This window comes from Canis lupus, chromosome 10 (genome assembly GCF_048164855.1).
Source record: "Canis lupus baileyi chromosome 10, mCanLup2.hap1, whole genome shotgun sequence".
Taxonomy (NCBI): Eukaryota; Metazoa; Chordata; class Mammalia; order Carnivora; family Canidae; genus Canis; species Canis lupus.
Window position 1 is genome coordinate 59,371,007 of NC_132847.1, and position 19,930 is coordinate 59,390,936.

Sequence of the window (19,930 nt, forward strand, 5' to 3'; positions counted from 1 at the left end):
CCTATAGTGGGTACTAAAGCCATGTTCACAAAGTGAACCTAATTTCCTCTTTGATTTTGTGATTATTCCTGGTTCTGTTCCTTCTGCCCCTTTAACTTTCTCTGATTACTTCTATTTGGTGCCTGCCTTCTTTGACAGTATACTCTTGAGTGCCTTTTTAGCTAGGCCTCTGGATTAGAGGTTTGGTTTTGAATGGTCCAACCAGGTTTTAAATCAATACTTTCTTTTGATGACTGTATATTAGCTTCCCGGGGCTGCTGTAACAAAGTACAATAAACTCGATGGCTTAGACACCAGAAATTTATTTTCTCCGTTCTGGAGGCTAGAAGTTGGAAATCAAGGTGTCAATAGGGTTGATTGCTTCTAAGGGCTAGGAGGGAGACTCTGTTCCATGCATCCTTTCTTAGCTTTTGGTGGCGTTGGTGGTCTTTAGCTTGTTGATGGTGTTTCTCCCTGTGTCTTTGCATCGTCATCCCTCCTGTGTTTGTCTCTGTGTCAAATTCCCCCTTTTTATAAGGACACCAGTCATATTGGATTAAAGTCCCATCTTAATGACCTTGTCTTAACTTGATCATCTGCAAAGACCTATTTCCATATAAGGTCACATTCACAGGTATGGGAGGTTAATATTTCAATATCATTTCAGGAGACACAATTCAGCCCGTAACAGGTACATCATCTAGTAACACCTCAAGGATAGATGGTGCCACACAGCTGGCCTAGGTTTGGCCAAAGCTTCCTACAGTGGCTTTTCTTTTCTACGAGAATTATTGCTAGTTCACTTTCCTTTTCTACCTTCTCCAGGAGAGCACAGAGCTCAGACTAGGACCAGTTTCTTATGTTTCACACTTAAAGTAGACTGGGCTGCATATTTATTTTGGGAAATGAAAAAAAATTGCCCAGGCTAATCAGAATTGCCATTGGCACCCAGATGAAACCAAGTTTAGTAGTATTCTGGAGGATTAAGGGCTTCTGTCCCTACAGCCCTTTTTTGGGAAGGCAGTGTATCATTAACTGGAGTTATATAACAGCCTCCTGATAATATATTCCAGCATTTTTTTTTTTTTTTGGTTTGCTACCTCTGAATGGATTAGGAATTCTCTGAATAATCTCACCGAGGCTGAGTAATCTTATAAAATGTCATAAAAACAGTGAATCAATCAGATTAAGCTTGTTTGGCACAATCTACAAGGATCACCCCTAAGAAGAAAAGAAGGTCAAGACAGCAGAAAGACATGGAAAGGCACATGGATAGTTCATACACTGAGCATCAAAATGATAAAGAAAGCAATGAAAGCACCTCCAGAAATACCACCTCAACCAAGATTAAGCCAGAGATTCAAATCTAAAATAGAAATTGGCTGATTCTTCAACTAGATTAATTTCTTCCACTCAGCTCTTTCTCCTTATCTGGAAAGCAGAAACAATTGTTCTCTTCCCTTCTACTATTATGAAGTGAATATGAATATTCTGAGCTTGCAGAAATTGTTTGGAACTCTTTTCCTCCATTCTCAACACATTCCCATTCCCTTTGTGAGCCTGGATTTTCCACCATAAGAACATAGGAACAGTTTATATATGCATATCTCCTTGATTGTTGTCAATCCAATTGAGACTAGATAAGTTAACAGAGAAGCCAGTTCATGTATCATTCAGAAATGTAAATATTGATGTGCACTGTATTGGTTCAAAGAGTACATACAGGATTTTAATGTGGAGAATATTTCATGAGGACTAATAAGATGATGCCTGTGACTGTACCAAGCACAGTGCTTGGCATTCAACAGGTGCTCAATGCATGTTTCTTCATTCGTTTATCAACTCCTGTACCAAGACTCTAATTGGGTGAAGGCTTCCGACACAATATGCTAAGATCCTTGAACATGTCTGTAAGGGAGAGTTATAGTTTGGGATGATGAAAAGGTTCTGGAGATGGATGGTGTGGTGGTGTTTGTACAACATCGTGAAGGTACTCAATGCCACTGAACTGCATGCTTAAAAAGGGTTAAAACTGTGAATTTTACATATGTTTTACTACACTCTAAAAAAAAAAAAAAGACTACCTATTTCACTATACCCTATGGAACAGTAGTGGCTCTCCGAGGGGGAAGAAAAAGAAAAGCAGTATTTGTAGCATTTGCTGATTTCTGTGGTGTAAATGCTTCCCTCAAGGCCAATTTCAAGCTATTGACCTGATGACTTTGGACTTGGAGTTCAAAGAGAAAAGTAACATTGGCTCTTCTGAGCCCACTCCTGTGTTTGGGAAATGAGAAACTTACTATGCCTTTACTTCTTCCTTCCTCTCTCCACTTACCGCTGTTTATTGTAAATTGGTGTTTTAAATCCAAGTTATTAGACAATTATCACTTTTACATTGGGCAACATATAGCCTCTTATTGATAATTTGACATTCACATTAATTTTTAAATCCGTATGTTAACTAGACTATATTTCACTAACCACTTTCTTTTATAATATCAATTTTCCCTTTCTTGAATTTTTGGTTTATGTCATCTTTTGGTTATATATATATATATATATATATACTCTAGATGTTTTTTTCATGAAGAGTACATGAATGTTTTAATTTCAGAAATTTTTTTTGTCTTTAAAGATAACTACTTGAGTAGATATATTATACTTTTTTGCCTCAAAATTCTGTTCATAAAGATTGAGACCAATCTAATATTTGCTCTCTTGCACACTACCTTTATTTCTGATTGTATTCTTGCATATTTTTTTCACTAATTCAAAATTTTATCTAGGTTACATCTAAATAATTTTGTCTGGTACTCTTTTAAGCTTTGGGATTTGCAAAATGAATTCTTCATCTTAAGACATTTGCTTCTAATTTTAAAAAGTTATTTCTTCTCTCTGTTTTTACATCTGACATTACTTCTATAGATAAAATCTTCATCTCTCCATATATCTTATCCTTTCTTTCATTAAATTAGCCTATTAATCAATTTCTTCTGTATTCTTGGGAGACTATTTTGAGCTTGACTTCTGTAATCCTGAATACAGTTTAGAGGGATCTCATCAGTTACTCATTATTATCCATTGTAGTATTTTCAGTACATGTTTTTTATTGCAGTGTGTTTGTTTGTTTTTGGATGTCAGGCTATTGTGACTTCGTAATGGTCTGTTGTGGTTTCAGTGTGAGCTTTTCTCTCCGCTCTTCTTTTGAGAACACATTGGGAAATGTCTAAAATTCTCTCCTGTTTTTGGTGGTGACATATGTGATCACGTATTATTCTGGTTCCTCAGATTGTTCCCCTTCTTTTGATTTACTTTATAGCTTTTCATGTTCAGTTAATTCCCAACCGTCCCATTTGCTTTTCTTATAGAAGAATGCCAATACTTGGCCTCTACTGGTAGTTGAAGTGGGTCTAATGGAGGGAGTATGGATTCTTGTTAATATTTCAGACATAAATAAAAAAGAGAAAAGGAAAAGGTTAGGTTATCTGAAGCTTTGAGCTATCAATTATTTTAAAGATTTAGCATCCTAATAGAAAAAGAATAGCATTTAATTTCCATGTTTGTTGTGGCAATCGGACTGCAAGGGCAATTCCATATTTTCTGGTGTGGCAGGCTTGCTCTCCAAGTGAGCCAGCCATGGCAGTACCCCCGTACATGGACAAGCAGAGCAGTCTCCCCTAGATAGGAACTAGGAGGAGTAAGCCCCTCCTAGGGTCCTTGTTTGATGTGGTTTCCAGTACCCATGCTTTTTCCAGAGGCTCAGGGGGCGGCAGGGGGGTTTAAATGTGAAAAGACCACCTTGGCCTCCCTCAATTCCTTGTCCCCTTCAGTGGGTTCTTTTGAGCTCTCTTCCACTTTTTAAGTAAATTCATCCAACACGTTAGAGAGGTCATGGGAACGGTCAGCCCTAGCTCCCTTTGCATACCTCAGTGTTTCTTGTGTGAAGATATTAGATACTTTTCATACTCTTATAATTTTTAAATAATTAAAGTTGGCACCAGGAATGGGATAGTTCCAGATTTCCACCTTATCTGGAAATCTAACAAATGAGACAATAAACTAAATGAATGGTTTTAGAAGGTGGCAGTTCTATGCTGCTGAGAGATTGATGCATGTTTGCTGCTGGCGCAGCTGCTTCTACAGGCCAGTGCTTGCTCCTTTTGCAAGTTGGGCTGTGTGGATCCTGCCTTTGCAGCAGTGTAAACAATGTAACTAACCTTATTAATGTAGGGTATAAATATGGTCATATCACCTTAACTTTGTCAAATTAATTATTTAAGACCTCAGGTATTCTCGTAGGAAGATACCTAGTGTTTTTCTAAGAACTCTAGAAACTTACTTTGTTGAAATTGAGGAAAGGGTTATTTCTTCTTTTGATGCCAGAATTAGAGGGAATTGAGAAACCTGGTATTTGCTTCATATTAACTTATGGCACTGTTGTTGAAGCTGGGTGCTGTAGTATCCCATGAATGTTGGCATTCCCCTTTGCAATATGGTAATAGTCCGGGTTCTTGTGCCAACCACTGTGGTACCTTACAATTGGGCTCCAAGATCATATTTAAGTCTGTAAATTCAAATGTTCTTTAGTATATAGTGTAATGTCCTTTACACATAACATTGTGCTTGGATGGCTGGGTCCCAAGAGACTTCAAGGTGTGCATTGTGTTATTTCTCTGTCCCCTGACTTCGGAATCTCAGGTCTTTTGAGCTCAGATTGCTAACCATTCCACAGGTAATTTTATTCTAGAGGGCTTCCTTTCTCTCCCATGGGCCTTATTCCAGACCATTCTGGTCTATTATTGATCTTCTCCTTCTGTCTTGGAATATGTAGTATTGGTTCAGCTTTTCACCTAGAAGCCAGCCTAGTTGCCAGTGGGTATTACGAGGGGTCTGACTTGGTAAGGCACAAATGTTCATATATTCTCCCAGAGCAAAGGTGCATGCTCATCCTTTATAAGAGAGACTACTCAAATGATTCTGAAGAACAGATGTCTACTAGTTCATAGTGCCACTCTGCCCCTGCCTATATTGAAAAGCAGTGACTTTCAGTGACAGTGCTTCAGTGGCAGGGACTGTTAGTACAAAAGCAAATGTAATCCCTGCCTTTCTTGCTGTTCTTTCATTGTTCTGTTTATTTTATAAGACAGCATGATTAATGGGGGTATATTGAGTCACAGTATTTGAAAAGGCAAACAGGTACTAAGTGTATCACTTGGAGCACAAACCCAGGCCTGGCTAGCTCCAGGGCTATAACCAGAGCTCTTACCACCATGCTCTATATTGCTGGAAGTTTGAGTTACTGACATACAGCACTATTAATTACAAGTGCATGAAAATAGACTGGGGGACATTAGGCAGGTGTGACCATAAAAACTGCTCTGTTTCGGTAGATTTAATTGTCTCCCACTATTGATTTGAATTGGTTGTGAGCACACTGATAGAAGGTAATCAAAGAGCTGAATGAACCTGGCAGTTGTAAACGGAAGCACAGGGTCCCCTTCAGTCCAGTACAGAAGTGAATGCGTTCATTGTTTTTAATAGGCCAAATATTTCTCGCTTGTTCCCTAGGAGGCAATTGGAAGAGACATGCTGATAGCTCCCCTTGGGGCATTAACTGGAATCAGATTAGTGAAGTGAAGCTTAAGTTGGTCATTTTATTCCCAGTGCACAAAAACAGGAAGTAAATGGTAGTGGGATCAAAGACACATTTTCTAGTTCATCAAAGATTACAAATCGTATTAGTGGAGTATTTTCATTGTAGTAGTTACTTCATGGACAGAGCAATGTAAAAGTAGCACTTCAGATAATTTCCTTTTTTTCTGCTATGGTTCTTCTATAAAGCAAGTCTTTTCTACTATAATGAATATCTTAATAACCAACATGGACATTAGTCTTTGCCTTGCATACTGATTCTTCAGTCAGTGATATAGTTCATGATCTATATTTAATTTGTGCCTTATAGGTGATAAACACAGCTGCCCTGTCTGCAGGACATGGATAGCCTCTATGAAAGCAAAGTATGTACACCTTCATGAACTTCTGGCCCCTGTGTGTGTGTGTGTGTGTGTGTGTGTAAATGTTTCAAGTTTTTTTTTATGTTTCTAGTTAGTTAATATGTAGTATAATATTAGTTTCAGGAGTAGAATTTAGTGATTCGTGACTTATATATAACACGCATTTCTCATCATAACAAGTGCTCTCATTAATACCCATCACCCATTTAACCTGTCCCCTCTGCCTGTCTCCCCTCAAGAGACCCTCAGTTTGTTCTCTGTAGTTAAGAGAGGGAGGCATGCGGGATCCCTGGGTGGCGCAGCGGTTTGGTGCCTGCCTTTGGCCCAGGGCGCGATCCTGGAGACCCGGGATCGAATCCCACATCGGGCTCCCGGTGCATGGAGCCTGCTTCTCCCTCTGCCTGTGTCTCTGCCCCTCTCTCTCTCTCTTTCTCTCTCTGTGACTACCATAAATAAATAAAAATTAAAAAAAAAAGTTTATAAATAAAAAAAAAAGAGAGGGAGGCATGGTTTGCCTCCCTCTCTCTCTCTCTCTCTTTTTTTTTTTTTTTGCCTTTCCCCTATGTTCATCTGTTTTGTTTTTTATTTTTATTCATGAGAGAGACAGAGAGAGAGGCAGAGACACAGGCAGAGGGAGAAGCAGGCTCCGTGGAGGGAGCCCGACATGGGACTTGATCCTGGGACTCCAGGATCATGCCCTGGGCCAAAGGCAGGCACTAAACCGCTGAGCCACCCAGGGATCCCCTGTTTTGTTTTTTAAATTCCACCTATGAGTGAAATCATATGGTATTTGTTTCTCTGACTTATTTCGCTTAACATAATACACTCTAGCTCATCCACATCATTGCAAATGGCAAGATTTCAATCTTTGTGATGGCTGAGTAATATTCTATTGTATACATCACATCTTCTTTATCCATTCATCAGTCAATGTACAGGTGGGCTCTTTCTATAATCTGACTATTGTTGATAATGCTGCTATAAACATTGGGGTGCATGTGCACCTTTGAGTCAGTATTTTTGTACCCTTTGTGGCCCATGTTTTGAATGCCTTATGACCATGACATAATTTTTAAGACATCATTTGAGGAGTCAAAGAAAAATATAAAAGGACTATCCCATGTACTCCATTAACATTTTCTCAAGATAGAAACAGAAAAATTGGAATGTGCTAAATCAGAAAAGAAATTCTTGGGCAATGGGAACCAGTATAGGGAGACTTTCATCCTGGGGGTTTAGAGATGTTTGATATGCCTGTTTCTTGGAGAATCAAGCTGCAACTGTAAGTAAACCTCTAAGGATCCGTGTAGACAGAAGCCTGAGAAAAGAACAAGGCAGGCTCTTAGTGCCTCAGTGCACTGTGCTTTTCTCCTCATCCACTAAATTATGAATGTAATGAAGTTACTCCAATTCCTGTGAAGTCAAATGAGAGTTCAGTGTATTTTCAATTGAATTGCCCAACTTGACTATTGACATGTGCAATGTTTAATTTAATTTATTTCTGCTTATATAGTTATGGACACTCAGTATAAATGAAAACAATCTGGTTCATTTTTAAAGCAGTAGCCCCACCTGGGAATATGAGCAATAAATGGATGTGGCAGATTTCAAAAGAAAATAAACTTAAAAAGTGTATCCCTTTTCATATCATGACAATATCTAAATATGACTATTTAATTGAGCAACCATTCAGTTTTAGAGCTATTATCATGTTCCTGGCCTTATGTTAGAGTCTGAGGTTCCTGAAATGAGTGAAATAGTCTCTTGCTTTCAAAAAATAGCAGGTTAAATTATTTTTAGTAAGTTGAAATGTGTTTTAAACCTGTGAATGCAAACAATGAATTAAAGCCCTGTAAGGTAATGTATTTTGTAAATAGGGATTATTTTTGTACAAAGATAAGTTACTATAAATTGATCTTTTTATATCCTGTTTCTTAAAGTGGATGTCTGTCTCTAATGTGGCTTCCCCTTAGAATAGGCATTTAAAATAAAAAGATGGGGAACTTGAGGCTTGCTGAGCTTTTAGTATTCTGGTCCCTCACCTCCCACTTCTCCCCGTTTCAGCCCTCCACACCAGGGGCTGCTCCCCTTCCCTGTCCTCGCACAGCTGATTCTCACTTTCCTTGACAATTTGTTTAGTATGTTCCTTTCACCCAGAATTTCTTCTTTTCTCTGATAATACAAACCTTTCATTGATTTTAAGATTTGATTCAACTTTCTCTCCTTCCTTAAAGCTTTTCTTACCCCTATCCAGAACTCTTTTTATTCACTGAATTCTGTAAATAATGTGAGGCCAATTAGCACTTGATCAATTTCTGGTGTTGTCATAATGATAAAAACAAGAACAACTTTTACTAAGTGTTTACTGAGTGCCAGTGTTACCACCACCTAATACACACGTAGTAGTATTATCTTCATTTTATACATGAGAACATTAAAACCTAGAGAACTTTACTAACTTAATCAAGGTCACACAGCTGGAAACTGGTAAGATTTGGACTATTTGACTCCAGGGCCTGAGCTCTTACTCACTGGTGTTTTTCAACATGTGGTCTCCTGACCATGTAGATTTAGTTAGAATCTTATAAACTATATTTTGAAAACCACTGTACATACTTTGCTGACTTTTCAGTTTTATATTTATCTCTCTAATAAGACTTAACCTTATTTTTTGTTTAAAATTTTTAATTCTAGTATAGTTAACATACAGTGTTATATTAGTTTCAGGTGTACAGTAGAGTGATTCAATAATTCTATTATTACTCAGTGCTCATCATGAAAAGTGTACTCTTAATCCCATCACCTGTTTCACCCGTTCCCCCATCTTCCCTCTGATGACCATCAGTTTGTTCTCCATAGGTAAGACTAATTCTTGGTTTGTCTCTTTCTCTCTTTTTTCTTTGCTCATTTATTTTGTTTCTTAAATTCCACATATGAATGAAATCATATGGTATTTGTCTTTCTTTGAGTTATTTTACTTAGCAATATAGTCTCTAGCTCCCTCTGTGTTGGTGCAAATGGCAAGATATCATTCTTTTTTATGACTGAATATTTATATATATGTATATCTATATCTATATATATGTCACTTCTTTATCCATTCATTGATTGACGGACATCTGGGCTGCTTCCATAATTTGGCTATTGTATATAATGCCGCTATAAATATATGGGTGCATGTATCCCTTTGACTTAATTTTTTTTTTGGATTTTTTTGGTGAATATGCAGTATAGACTGTGAACTTTTTTTTTTAAAAGATTTTATTTATTTATTTGAGAGGGAGAGAGCACACAAGCATGGGGAGAAGTGGAGGGAGAGGGAGAAACAGACTCTTCACTGAGCAGGGAGCCAGACATGGGGTTCAATCCCAGGACCCCGGGATCATGACCCAAGCCAAAGGCAGCCGCTCAACCAACTGAGCCACTCAGGCACCCCAGACTGTGAACTTTTTGAGGTCAATGATTATTTTATCAACTAGCTTCTGAATCCCAAAGTTTTCAATAAACATTCAGATGTTTACTGCATGCTTACTCAATACCTGCATTTTTGATGTAGACGGCAAAATTAAATGTATTCATACAGCATTGGGAAAGATTCAAAATAATGGAACTTCCAGTTAAAGCAACTGGTGATAGTCAAAGGCTCTGCAGAGTTAGAACTCAGAGTTAGGGCCAATCTTATGAATACTTCTCTAGTTTCTGACACTGACTACATCCTCATTTCCTGTTTCAATTTGCCTGCCTTTAAATTTGAGGAGATTTTAATAATAAAAGAACAGAGATATTGGTGGGAGTTAATAATTGTAATTAGAATATTGAATTTTAAAGATTTTAAAAAATTAAGCTATTTATTTTAGAGAGAGAGAGGAAAGGGCACATGTGCATGGGGGGGTGGTTAGAGGGAGAAGGAGAGAGAGAAACCCAAGCAGATTCTGCACTGAACTCAGAGCTTGCTGGGGGCTCAGTCTCATGACCCTGACTGAGATCAGTCCTGAGCAGAAACCTAGAGTTGGTCCCTTAACTGACTGAGCCACCAAGCACCCCATAGAATATAGTATTTTAAAAGTGATTTTTTAATTTTAATTTTAATTTTTTTTTAAATTTATTTTTCTTGGTGTTCAATTTACCAACATACAGAATAACCCCCAGTGCTCATCCCCCATTCACTCCCATCCCCTGCCCTCCTCCCCTTCTACCACCCCTAGTTCGTTTCCCAGAATTAGGAGTCTTTATGTTCTGTCTCCCTTTCTGATATTTCCCACACATTTCTTCTCCCTTCCCTTATATTCCCTTTCACTATTATTTATATTCCCCAAATGAATGAGAACATATAATGTTTGTCCTTCTCCGATTGACTTACTTCACTCAGCATAATACCCTCCAGTTCCATCCACGTTGAAGCAAATGGTGGGTATTGGTCATTTCTAATGGCTGAGGAATATTCCATTGTATACATAAACCACATCTTCTTTATCCACTCATCTTTCGATGGACACCGAGGCTCCTTCCACAGTTTGGCTATTGTGGACATTGCTGCTATAAACATCGGGGTGCAGGTGTCCCGGCATTTCATTGCATCTGTATCTTTGGGGTAAATCCCCAACAGGGCAATTTCTGGGTCGTAGGGCAGGTCTATTTTTAACTCTTTGAGGAACCTCCACACAGTTTTCCAGAGTGGCTGCACTCTGCACTCAGTTCACATTCCCACCAACAGTGTAAGAGGGTTCCCTTTTCTCCGCATCCTCTCCAACATTTGTGGTTTCCTGACTTGTTAATGTTCCCCATTCTCACTGGTGTGAGGTGGGATCTCATTGTGGTTTTGATTTGTATTTCCCTAATGGCAAGTGACGCAGAGCATTTTCTCATGTGCTTGTTGGCCATGTCTATGTCTTCCTCTGTGAGATTTCTGTTCATGTCTTTTGCCCATTTCATGATTGGATTGTTTGTTTCTTTGCTGTTGAGTTTAATAAGTTCTTTATAGATCTTGGAAACTAGGCCTTTATCTGATACGTCATTTGCAAATATCTTCTCCCATTCTGTAGGTTGTCTTTGAGTTTTGTTGACTGTATCCTTTGCTGTGCAAAAGCTTCTTATCTTGATGAAGTCGCAATAGTTCATTTTTGCTTTTGTTTCTTTTAAGGCAAAAGAATCTTGCAATCATGGATGTATCTTGCAAGAAGTTACTGTGGCTCAGTTCAAAAAAGGTGTTGCCTGTGTTCTCCTCTAGGATTTTGATGGAATCTTGTCCCACATTTAGATCTTTCATCCATTTTGAGTTTATCTTTGTGTATGGTGAAAGAGAGTGGTCTAGTTTCATTCTTCTGCATGTGGATGTCCAATTTTCCCAGCACCATTTATTGAAGAGACTGTCTTTCTTCCAATGGATAGTCTTTCCTCCTTTATTGAATATTAGTTGACCATAAAGTTGAGGGTCCACTTCTGGGTTCTCTATTCTGTTCCATTGATCTATGTGTCTGTTTCTGTGCCAGTACCAAACTGTCTCGATGACCACAGCTTTGTAGTACAACCTGGCATTGTGATGCCCCCAGCTATGGTTTTCTTTTTTAAAATTCCCCTGGCTATTTGGGGTCTTTTCTGATTCCACACAAATCTTAAAATAATTTGTTCCAACTCTCTGAAGAAAGTCCATGGTATTTTGATAGGGATTGCATTAAACGTGTATATTGCCCTGGGTAACATTGACATTTTCACAATATTAATTCTGCCAATCCATGAGCATGGAATATTTTTCCATCTCTTTGTGTCTTCCTCAATTACTTTCAGAAGTGTTCTATAGTTTTTAGGGTATAGATCCTTTACCTCTTTGGTTAGGTTTATTCCTAGGTATCTTATGCTTTTGGGTGCAATTGTAAATGGGATTGACTCCTTAATTTCTCTTTCTTCAGTCTCAGTGTATAGAAATGCCACTGATTTCTGGGCATTGATTTTGTATCCTGCCATGCTACCAAATTGCTGTATGAGTTCTAGCAATCTTGGGGTGGAGGCTTTTGGGTTTTCTTTGTAGAGTATCATGTCATCGGTGAAGAGGGAGAGTTTGACTACTTCTTTGCCAATTTGAATGCCTTTAATGTCTTTTTGTTGTCTGATTGCTGAGGCTAGGACTTCCAGTACTATGTTGAATAGCAGTGGTGAGAGTGGACATCCCTGTCTTGTTCCTGATCTTAGGGGAAAGGCTCCCAGTGCTTCCCCATTAAGAATGATATTTGCTGTGGGCTTTTCGTAGATGGCTTTTAAGATGTTGAGGAATGTTCCCTATATCCCTACAGTCTGAAGAGTTTTGGTCAGAAATGGATGCTGTATTTTGTCAAAAGCTTTCTCTGCATCTAATGAGAGGATCATATGGTTCTTGGTTTTTCTCTTGCTGATACGATGAATCACATTGATAGTTTTACGAGTGTTGAACCAGCCTTGTGTCCTGGGGATAAATCCTACTTGGTCATGGTGAATAATTTTCTTAATGTACTGTTGGATCCTATTGGCTAGTATCTTGTTGAGAATTTTTGCATCCATGTTAATCAGGGATATTGGTCTGTAATTCTCCTTTTTGGTGGGGTCTTTGTCTGGTTTTGGAATTAAGGTGATGCTGGCCTCATAGAATGAATTTGGAAGTACTCCATCTCTTTCTATCTTTCCAATCAGCTTTAGGAGAATAGGTATGGTTTCTTTTTTAAACGTTTGAATGAATTCCCCTGGGAAGCCATCTGGCCCTGGGCTTTTGTGTCTTGGGAGGTTTTTGATGACTGCTTCAATTTTCTCCCTGGTTATTGGCCTGTTCAGGTTTTCTGTTTCTTCCTGTTCCAGTTTTGGTAGTTTGTGGCTTTCCAGGAATGCGTCCATTTCTTCTAGATTGCCTAATTTATTGGCGTATAGCTGTTCATAATATGTTTTTAAAATCGTTTGTATTTCCTTGGTGTTGGTAGTGATCTCTCCTTTTTCATTCATGATTTTATTAATTTGAGTCTTCTCTCTCTTCTTTTTAATAAGGCTGGCTAATGGTTTATCTATCTTATTTATTCTTTCATAGAACCAACTCCTGGTTCTGTTAATCTGTTCCACAGTTCTTCTGGTCTCGATTTCAATGAGTTCTGCTCGAATCTTTATTAACTCTCTTCTTCTGCTGGGTGTAGGATCTATTTGCTTTTTTTTCTCTAGCTCCTTTATGTGTAAGGTTAGCTTTTGTATTTGAGTTCTCTCCAGTTTTTGAATGGATGCTTGTATTGCAATGTATTTCCCCCTTAGGACTGCTTTTGCTGCATCCCAAAGATTTTGAATGGTTGTATCTTCATTCTCATTAGTTTCCTTGAATCTTTTTAATTCTTCCTTAATTTCCTGGTTGACCCTTTCATCTTTTAGCAGGATGGTCCTTAACCTCCACGTGTTTGAGGTCCTTCCAAACTTCTTGTTGTGATTTAGTTCTAATTTCAAGGCATTATGGTCTGAGAATATGCAGGGGACGATCCCAATCTTTTGGTATCGGTTCAGACCCAATTTGTGACCCAGTATGTGGTCTATTCTGGAGAAAGTCCCATGTGCACTTGAGAAGAATGTGTATTCAGTTGAGTTTGGATGTAAAGTTCTGTAGATATCTGTGAAATCCATCTGGTCCAGTGTATCATTTAAAGCTCTCATTTCTTTGGAGATGCTGTGCTTAGAAGACCTATTGAGTATAGAAAGAGCTAGATTGAAGTCACCAAGTATAAGTGTATTATTATCTAAGTATTTCTTCACTTCGGTTATTAATTGATTGATATATTTGGCAGCTCCCACATTCGGAGCATATATTTTGAGGATTGTTAAGTCCTCTTTTTGGATAGATCCTTTAAGTATGATATAGTGTCCCTCTTCATCTCTCACTATAGTCTTCGGGGTAAATTTTAGTTTATCTGATATAAGGATGGCTTCCCCTGCTTTCTTTTGAGGACCATTTGAATGGTAAATGGTTTTCCAACCTTTTATTTTCAGGCTGTTGGTGTTCTTCTGTCTAAAATGAGTCTCTTGTAGACAGCAAATAGGTGGGTGTTGCTTTTTTATCCAGTCTGAAACCCTGCGCCTTTTGATGGGGTCATTAAGCCCGTTCACGTTCAGAGTTACTATTGAGAGATAGGAGTTTAGTGTCATCATGATATGTATTCAGTCCTTGTTTTTGTGGATTGTTCCACTGAACTTCTTCTTAAAGGGGAATTTTAAGGGTCCCCATTAAAATTTCTTGCAGAGCTGGTTTGGAGGTCACATATTCTTTCAGTTCCTGCCTGTCTTGGAAGCTCTTTTTCTCTCCTTCCATTTTGAATGAGAGCCTTGCCTGATAAAGTATTTTTGGTTGCATGTTCTTCTCATTTAGGATCCTGAATATATCCTGCCAGTCCTTTCTGGCCTGCCAGGTCTCTGTGGAGAGGTCTGCTGTTACCCTAATTCTCTTCCCCATAAAAGTCAGGGATTTCTTGTCTCTTGCTGCTTAAGGATCTTCTCTTTATCTTTGGAATTTGCAAGCTTAACTATTAAATGTCGAGGTGTTGAATGGTTTTTATTGATTTTAGAGGGGGAGCTCTCTATTTCCTGGACCTGAAGGCCTGTTTCCCTTCCCAGATTAGGAAAGTTTTCAGTTAGGATTTGTTAGGATTATGTTCAAATACATATTCTGGCCCTCTGTCCCTTCCGGCGCCCTCGGGAACCCCAATTAAATGTAGGTTTTTCTTCCTCGGGCTGTCGTTTATTTCCCTTAATCTATCTTCATAGTCTTTTAATTGTTTGTCTCTTTTTTCCTCAGTTTCCCTCTTTGCCATCAACTTGTCTTCTATGTCATTCACTCGTTCTTCCACCTCGTTAACCCTGGTCATTAGGACTTCTAGTTTGGATTGCATCTCATTCAATTGATTTTTAATTTCTGCCTGATTAGCTCTAAATTCTGCAGTCATGAAGTCTCTTGAGTCCTTTATACTTTTTTCTAGAGCCACCAGTAGCTGTATAATAGTGCTTCTGAATTGGCTTTCTGACATTCAATTGTAATCCAGATTTTGTAACTCTGTGGGAGAGAGGACTGTTTCTGATTCTTTCTTTTGAGGTGAGGTTTTCCTTCTAGTCATTTTGCTCAGTGCAGAGTGGCCAAAAGCAAGTTGTATTGGGAAAAGGAGAAAAAGAGAGGAGAGAAAGAAGGAAAGAAAAGAGAAAAAGAAAAAAGAAAAAAGGAAGAAAAAAAAAGAGAAGAAAAAGTGAAAGAAAAAGAAAGAAAGGAAAAAAAAAAGGTGGGGGAAGGAAACAAATCAAAAAGCAAAAAAACAAAACAAAACAAAAAACCCCAAAATAAAAACAACAACAACAACAACCACAACAACAACAAAAATAACCACAGGGCAGTATCTTCTGATTCTGTGTACTTTCAGTCCCTTGACTTCCCCTGGAACTTGTCGGTCTAGCTGGTCTTCTGGGGGAGGGGCCTGTTGTGCTGATTTTCAGGTGTGAGCACTTGGGGGAGCTGCTGTGCCCCTGCCTGGTGCAGGGCTCAGTGGGGGTTGTTTACCCCGTGAGGCCCCAGGAGGAACAGCCCCAGTGGCGGGGCCAGCTCTGGAGCCCTGGAGTCACCTCCTGCAGTAACTCCGGAGCTCTCGGTCTGCAGGGCCTGGAGGCTCTGGGGCGGGGCCGCTGATCTGCTCAGCTCGGGGCAGGAGCGTCCTTGCGGTCCTGGGCCCTCCCGGCCTCTGCCTGTCCCGGGGGAGGCCGGATCCTGGGCTGTGTCCCGGCGCCCTGTGTTCCGGAGCCTGTGCTGTTGGATTCGTGCTCCCGCCCCGCAGCCCCCTCCGCGGAGCCGCCCCCGGGTCCCGCCGCCCGCGCTGCAGCCCTTAGGGAGCTCGGCGCACTCTCCCGGGGCACAGGTGTCTGTTAGTGTCCCCGGGAGCCCGAGGGCATCCCCGCCGCCCTGGGGTCCTGCTCCAACTCCCTGGGAGGCCTTTCCCCCCGGGAAGGTTGGTGCAGCTCCTGCTTCTCCTGGACGGGGCTCTCCTGTCCTGGGGACACTCGCCCGGCCTTAGCCCCGCTCCTCTCGGGCCCCTCCCCCTTGGAGGCCTTTTGTTTCTTTCTTTTTCCCCGTCTTCCTACCTCGATAGAAGCGCGAACTCTTCTTACTGCAGCATTCCAGCTGGTCTCTCTTTAAATCTCAGGCCGAATTCATAGATTTTCAGGATAATTTGAAGGTTTTCTAGGTAATTTGGTGAAACAGGTGATTTGGAGACCCTACTCTTCCGCTATCTTGCCCCTCCTCCTAAAAGTGATTAGAGTAACATAAATTTAGAAGTCTAAGATTATAAATGAAGTTATCTTATGACTGGAATGATATCATATGGGGGCCCGAAAAGCCCTCTTCTAATCCATTGTGACCAGTTTTCCACATCATTTAATAGGTAGATATTAAGGGGCTACACAGAGTTTTCCTATACCCTCTGACTAATCTTGACAATTGTTGGGCACGCCACTAGTGGCCTGTCACTATTGTGTGGTAATGCGGTGTTCTCCTTCCTCCACACCATTCAGTCCACTTCATTTTGTAGATGAGAACTTCATCCAATCCAGGGTCTTAGTGTAAAGACAAGCTATGTGATTTCCCAAGATCAAGCTAGAATTTTAACCCAGATCTTAATATTCCAAAGTCAGTGTTCTCCCACTACATCAAGCAGTCTCCTTTCTTTCTTTTTCTTTCTTCTTTCTTTCTTTCTTTCTTTCTTTCTTTCTTTCTTTCTTTCTTTCTTTCTTTCTTTCTTTCTTTTTCTTTCTTTCTCTTCTTTTTCTTTTCTTTCTTTCTCTTTCTTTCTTTCTTTCTTTCTCTTTTTTTAAAGATTTTATTTATTCATGAAAGACAGAGAGATTCTTTCCTTTCTTTCTTTCTTTCTCTCTCTTTTTTTTAAAGATTTTATTTATTTATTCATGAAAGACAGACAGAGAGAGAGAGAGAGAGGCAGAGAGGCAGAGACATAGGCAGAGAGAGAAGCAGGCTCCATGCAGGGAGCCCGATGTGGGACTTGATCCAGAGACTCCAGGATCACACCCTGGGCCAAAGGCAGGCCCCAAGCAGTCTCCTTTTAATACGTTATTGAACGTGTTAGCCAAAGAGTAGCCTAGGTAATATGCAAATAAGACCAATAGCACAGAAAAGGGACTTGTTTTGTGAACCTATTCATTTTTGTTAACCAGTCTCTTACATGGCATCAGCTCATGAAGGACCATTGATAGTCTATTAATCACTTAAATCTTATCAATCGACACTCAAAATTATGACAGTCCAAAACCTACATACCTTTCTGTCTCCCTCCTCCCCTCTCTCCTTCCCTTTTTTCTTTTTTTAAAGATTTTATTTATTTATTTGACAGATAGACAGAGCCAGACAGCACAAGTGGGGGGAATGGCAGAAGGAGAGGAAGAAGCAGGTTTCCTGCTGAGCAGAGTCCAATCCAGGGCTCCATCCCGGGACCCCAGGATCATGACCTGAGCTGACGTCAGATGCTTGGTTGACTGATCCACCCAGGTGGCCCTTTCTTTCCTTTCCTTTCCTTTTCTTTTCTTTTCTTTTCTTTTCTTTTCTTTTCTTTTCTTTTCTTTTCTTTTCTTTTCTTTTCTTCTTTTCTTTTCTTTTCTTTCTCTTCTCTTCTTTTTTCTTTTTTCTTTCTTCCTATATATTTTTTCCAAACTTTTATTTTTAATCTGAATAACAATATATTATTAAACACTTGTTGCCATTAAACCCTAGCAGTTGGCTAATGTCCAGTTAGTAATTTAGACCTTCTAGGCTATTCTCCAGCCTAATTGTGTTGTTAATTCTTATCAAAATTTTGTTTAAGGAATAGCTTTGGAAACAACCAATGAAAATATGATCATCATGTGGCATACTCTATTGAGAATGGTAAACATTTAATATTTATTTAGAGATCCAATGGATTAGGGATAGACTGTCAACAGAGTCAGCACCTTTGTCTTTCTGGAAGTCATTTGTTTTGCCATCACAAGTCTGTCTATCACCTGCTTGTAGATATGTTTTTAGATTGTCCTGAAAGGAGTAGTTTAAACATCGTAGGAATATGAAATTAAATAATCTCTTAAGGAGATACTCCAAAAACCTTCTCTTTTCCTTAGTTGAGTTAAGCCAATATCCATGAATTGTTGAAGCCCATCCAAATGAAAGAAGAATTCATCAGCCTTCTTCCTTTAATGGCCTTCTGCCCAAAATAAAACTGGCCAGCAAGCAATATTTATCTTAGTGATGCTGCCATTTCATATCACAAAGTGACCGTGTAGTCTCATAAACATAGTCCAAAAGTGCTGACTTTTAAAGGCAGTTGATTTTTTTTACTTGCTACTGTTTTATAGCTTTGCATAAAATGCTAATGCCATGACATTTGTAGAACTATTAAATCATTTTAATGAAAGAGTAACAGTTACACAACTAATTCATTTGGGTGCATTTCCCTTGCAGAATGGTTGATTGTAATGGGAAGGAGTCTTTTTTTTTTTTTTTTTTAAACTCCATAATTTTGTTCTCACATGGAACCAAATCCCATTATTTTGGTGTAGTTTGTAACCCAAGTCTAATGGAGCCAAATCCATTGACAGAATGTGTTGTCCCAAATCTGAGCTCATTTGCCTCATGGCCCCCACTTAATTTGATCTATAGTCCGGGCAAGCCAAGTCTGCTTCTCTTGAGAAATACAGCATTCTGTTTCCCTTTTAAGTGGTTAGGGGTAAATATATGATTATGTACTTTTAGCTACTGAAAAATGAGCTCAATTGCCTTAACACCAAATCAAGGAAATTATTTGGGCTTTAAAAATTATCTTGTGATCACATAAGATGACAGCTGGGATTGATTCTTATACTAAGCCCACATTTCTTTGTTAATGGCCATCCCATGCAGCATATGCTGTCATATTTGGGCCCCTGCAGAAGGAAATGGCTAGAGAATCCTAGAGACACTAAGCACTGAGAGCAGTAGAATTGGATTTGTACTCTCAAATAGATCTCCACAGTACCAAACTGCATCTTTCTTCTAGAGTAGAAATGATTCTTATCTCTGTGCCCTGTCTCTGTTTTCAAAGGTTCCATTTACAGATAATTCTTATTTGTTTTTTTAAAATTTTTATTTATTAATTTATGAGAGAGAGAGAGAGGGAGAGGGAGAGGGTGCGAGTGAGCAGGGGGAGGAGTAGAGGGGGAGGGAGAAAGAATCTCAGACTCTAAGCTAAGTATGCAGCCTGGTGCAGGGCTCAGTCTCATGACCGTGAGATCATGACTTAAGCTGAAACCAAGATTGGACACTTAATGGACTGAGCCACCCAGGTGCCCCATATAATTCTTATTTCTTGAACACACAATTTTCTTTTTTCTTTCTTTTCTTTTTTTAAAGATAGATTTATTTATTTATTTATTTATTTATTTATTTATTTATTTATTTATGATAGACACACAGAGAGAGAGAGGCAGAGACACAGGAGGAGGGAGAAGCAGGCTCCATGCCTGGAACCCAATGTGGGACTCGATCCCGGGATCCCAGGATCGTGCCCCGGGCCAAAGGCAGGCGCCAAACCACTGAGCCACCCAGGGAACCCCCTATTTTCCAAAAGAAAATTTCCTGATGTGCTCAATTGTTTGGGATAAGAGAATTAACTTTATTGTTAATACTTTTTTCCCTTACAAAATGTATATTCTTGTGAATTATGGGAGCCTGCATTTACTTTGCTTACTCCAACCGTACATTTTTCTTTACTTTCCATAGTTTTGATTTTCTTCTGAAACAGCTAATCTCATCATCATTCTACTTTGAGTTAAAGGGTTTTGCTGCTAAAATGTTCCACCATTTAGTCATATCTTTTCCTTCATTCCAGACTTTTCTTGAGCATAGATATAAAATATTGCAGGAATATGGGGAAATTAGAATGTAT

General features: G+C 39.2%; 1 protein-coding gene across 12 annotated transcripts in view; it reads left to right on the top strand.

Moving 5' to 3' along the window:
* PLPPR1 (phospholipid phosphatase related 1) overlaps positions 1 to 19,930 on the top strand; it is a 540,361-nt gene that overhangs the window by 8,754 nt on the left and 511,677 nt on the right. For 8 of the 12 annotated variants that reach the window (XM_072842133.1, XM_072842126.1, XM_072842135.1 and 5 more), the window contains one exon: positions 5,942 to 5,996. The exons of the other annotated variants lie outside the window; for them this stretch is intronic. The gene's annotated coding sequence lies outside the window, so the exon portion shown is untranslated. The remainder of the gene's footprint in view (positions 1 to 5,941; positions 5,997 to 19,930) is intronic. 12 annotated transcript variants of the gene reach the window in all.